Genomic DNA, 4,737 nt, shown 5'->3' with positions numbered 1-4,737 from the left:
CTTTATTTGGTGGAAGATCATATGTTCAGATCCTTTATGCATAATAATACCCCTCTGATTATGAACATGAATATGATTTGTGAGTAGTTACGTTTGTTCCTGAGGACATGGGAGAAGTCTTGCTATAAGTAGTCATGTGAATTTGGTATTCGTTCGATATTTTGATAAGATGTATGTTGTCTTTCCTCTAGTGGTGTTATGTGAACGTCGACTACATGACACTTCACCATTGTTTGGGCCTAGAGGAAGGCATTGGGAAGTAATAAGTAGATGATGGGTTGCTAGAGTGACAGAAGCTTAAACCCTAGTTTATGCGTTCCTTCGTAAGGGGCTGATTTGGATCCATATGTTTCATGTTATGGTTAGGGTTACCTTAATACTTCTTTTGTAGTTGCGGATGCTTGCAATAGGGGTCAATCATAAGTGGGATGCTTGTCCAAGGAAGGGCAGTACCCAAGCACCGGTCCACCCACATATCAGATTATCAAACTAACGAACGTGAATCATATGAGCGTGATGAAAACTAGCTTGACGATAATTCCCATGTGTCCTCGGGAGCGTTTTCCTTCATATAAGAGTTTGTCTAGGCTTGTCCTTTGCTACAAAAAGGATTGGACCATCTTACTGCACCTTATTTACTTTCATTACTTGTTACCTTTACAAATTACCTTATCATAAAACTATCTGTTACCGATAATTTCAGTGCTTGCAGAGAATACCTTACTGAAAACCGCTTGTTATTTCCTTCTGCTCCTCGTTGGGTTCGACACTCTTACTTATCGAAAGGACTACGATAGATCCCCTACACTTGGTGGTGTCTGGCTCCTGGGTTCCAGCATCTGGTTGCGACAACCGAGAAGAAAGGAAAGGGGGAAAAGGGGGAGCAAAGCAACCGTGAGTACTCATCCAAAGTACTCGCAAGCAAGGATCTACACTACATATGCATGGGTATCTGTGTAAAAGGGCAATATCAGTGGACTGAACTGCAGAATGCCAGAATAAGAGGGGGGTAGCTAGTCCTGTCGAAGACTACGCTTCTGGCAGCCTCCATCTTGCAGCATGTAGAAGAGAGTAGATGGTAAGTTCACCAAGTATCATCGCATAGCATAATCCTACTCGGCGATCCTCTCCTCGTCGCCCTGTGTGAGAGCGATCACCGGGTTATATCTAGCACTTGGAAGGTGTGAGTATCCAGTTCTAGTTGTCATAAGGTCAAGGTACAACTCCGGGTCGTCCTGTTACCGAGGATCACGGCTATTCAAATAGATAAACTTCCCTGCAGGGGGTGCACCACATTACCCAACACGCTCGATCCCCTTTGGCCGGACACACTTTTCTGGGTCATGCCCGGCCTCGGAAGATCAACACGTCGTAGCCCCACCTAGGCACAACAAAGAGGTCAGCACGCCGGTCTAAATCCTATGCACGCAGGGGTCTGGGCCCATCGCACATTGCACACCTGCACATTGCGTACGCGGCCGGAAGCAGACCTAGCCCCTTAATACAAGCGCAGGCTTACGGTCCAATCCGGCGCGCGCCGCTCAGTCGCTGACGCCAAGAAGGCTTCGGCTGATACCACGATGTCGAGTGCCCATAATTGTTCCCGCGTAGCTGGTTAGTGCGTATAGGCCAGTGGCCAGACTCAGATCAAATACCAAGATCTCGTTAGGCGTGTTAATTGAAGTATCCACGAACGCCGACCAGGGCCAGGCCCACCTCTCACCTAGGTGGTCTCAACCTGCCCTGTCACTCAGCCACAGAGTAATAGTCGGGGGCCGTCGAGAACCTAGGCCCACCACTGCCGGGATGGAACCACCTGTCCTTTCAGCCCCCACATCGGAATCACTTGTGGGTACTCTACGAGCCGACCCGACTTTAGTCACCACATGTATCATAAAATGTATACAAGTATATACCCGTGATCACCTCCCGAGTGATCACGACCCGGTAGTATAGCATGGTAGACGGACAAGAATGTAGGGCCACTGATGGAACACTAGCATCCTAAACTAAGCATTTAGGATTGCAGGTAAGGATAACAACTGTAGCAATAATGACAGGCTATGCAACAGAATAGGATTAACCGAAAGTAGTAACATGCTAGACTACTCTAATGCAAGTAGTAGAGAGAAGGAATAGGCGATATATGGTTATCAAGGGGGGGCTTGCCTGGTTGCTCTGGCAAGAAGGAGGGATCGTCAACACCATAGTCGATCACAGGGGTATCGGTAGCAGTCTCGGGGTCTACCGGAAAGAAGTAACGGAGGGGAACACAATAAATAACAGAGCAATCAAAGCATCACAAAGCATAACATGGCAATATGCGGTGCTAGGGGCGGCCTAACACGGTACTAAGTGCTACTGGCAAAGGGGGAAACATCCAGGAATATTTTCCCAAAGTTTGGTATTTTTAGATAGATGAAACCGAGGGGAACGGTTGCATGTTCGCTATGCTAGGGATGTGTGGCGGACGAACGGGTTGCGTATTCGGATTCGTGTCGTCATTTTGAGCAACTTTCATGTACAAAGTATTTTCATCCGAGTTACAGATTATTTTATATTAATTTTAAAGTTTTAATTATTTTCTAAATTATTATTATTAACTTAATTCAAAAATAGCAATTCTGCATCAGCATGATGTCAGCATGACGTCACCAGTCAACACAGGTGCTGACTGGGTCAAGCTGACGTGTGGGTCCCGCATGTCATTGACTGAGATTAACTAAACAGGTTAATTAGTTTAATTAGTGATTAGGTTAATCTAATCAGGATTAATTAAGTTAATTAATTTTTTAATTAATTAATTAATATTACTATTATTATTAATTCTTTTTTAACCGTTCCAGGGGCGTGGGCCCCGGCTGCCAGTGGCCCATCAGGCCACTGGAGCGGGCGTTTAACGGGTGCGGGCGGGGTACCCGTCGGGGTGGACCCGGGAGACGGCCACGGTGGGGCGTTGCCCGGGCATTGGCCCCGGCCGCGGCCAACGACGCAGGTGCCGGAGAGACAGCATGGTGGGGTCGTTCTGAGGTGGCGGCCAGAGGAGCCACCGGAGCCGTGCTGGGGCGACAACGCGCTAGTGGGCGACGGGGAGCCGAGGCGGGACGTGGGCGGCGACAGCGGGCGAGTCCAGCGCAGAGGGAGGGGAAAGAAACGGGCGGCGACTGCCGCAGCAGCTGGGCGCGGCCAGCGCGGCGAGAAACGGAGGCGGGGCGCGGCAAAAGCAGCAGCGCACACACACGGGAGGGAGGCCAGGCGCGGGCGGCGCACGCACAGGGCGTCAACGGCGCCAGCGGTGGCGGGTTGGCCAGAGGTGGCTTGTGGCGATGACAACGACAAGCGGGGCGGGGCCCGGAGCTCGGATGGGCGCGGGCCTGGTGCTGCGGCAGAGAGGCGACGCACGGGCGCGCGCGCGGCCATGGGAGCGCGCATGGGCATGGGACGGTGGGCACGGCGACGTCCGACACGGGGAGAGGGGAGAGGGAAGAGGGGAGAGGCCGGAGCCTCACCGCGGGAGCGTAGGGACTAAGGCAGCGGTGCGTGGGGAGGACGACGACGTTGACGGAGACGGAGAGGTAGTCCGGCGAGGAGGAGGTCGGCGACGCGGCTCCGGGCGGCGGGGATCGGCGACGGGGTCGGGGCGCCATGGGGGTTTCGTTCCCCCGATCCTGATCTGGATCGGGGATGGGGGAGTGAGATGTGGGGGGAGGAGTGTGGGGTAGTTGGGTTAGGGTTTGGTCGCCCAGGGGGTTAAGGGAGTGGGGTGGGCCGGCTAGGTTAGTGGGCTGGCCGGCTGGGCCGTTTGGCCCAGTTGGCCAGGGGGTCTTTTTCCTTATTTTCATATTTTGTGTTCTTTTCTTTTCTGTTTTTCTTTTAGTTACACATTAATTTTAGTTCAGTAAAATATAACAATAGCCCCTAAAATAATGTTCCAGAATAACCCACTGTCATAAAAAGTTTACCCCGAATTAAAATAGTTTATCAATTTATAAAATACCAAAGGCATTTATATAATTGTTTTTGCTATGGTTTAAATCATTTTAGAGTATTTAAACATTTTATAAAAGTGTGATTTCTCCGCCATAATTACCTATGCTTTATTTGGCTCACTCCTAACATTTTAGTTTTAATATTTGAAAACTTTTATTGTTTGCCTATAATTAAAATTTAAATTTGAATCATTTTGAACTAATGTGAGTTTATTAACAGAAATCAAGGTGATGTGGCATCATTAGTAGAGGGTTACTGTAGCTTAATTATCCGGGCGTCACAATTCTCCTCCACTACAAGAAATCTCGTCCCGAGATTTGAGAGGTGGAAAAAAGGGGAAGGTATGGTTACGAAATTCTAACGAATCTTCTCGGTCTTGGTTGCTATTCTCGAAGTGGTAGATCCATAGCGTTGATTTCTTCATTCCTATGCATCAATACATCATGATGAGGTTGTCGTCCTTCCTTCAGCAACTCCATCGTACTTACGAAAATGATAAGGGGCAACTTCGGAAGAACGGGCCTCTACAAGGTTGCTTAGCCGGTAGATAACACCAGGGAAGGTGGTGGAAAGTAACTCTCAAATCTAATCTTAAGAAAAAAATCAAGAGAAAAGTAAGAAGGTGCAAAAATAGAAGTTTCAAGCGCACAGGCAATCGTTCGTTGCCTGAAACGAAGTGTGAAAGGGGTTTAGAGCAATGGGAATAAGTATTGCCTCTGATTCCAGAATAGATCACTAGGCAGGTGG

This window comes from Aegilops tauschii, chromosome 4, assembly GCF_002575655.3.
Source record: "Aegilops tauschii subsp. strangulata cultivar AL8/78 chromosome 4, Aet v6.0, whole genome shotgun sequence".
NCBI lineage: Eukaryota > Viridiplantae > Streptophyta > Magnoliopsida > Poales > Poaceae > Aegilops > Aegilops tauschii.
Note: the sequence above shows the minus strand (reverse complement) of the source record.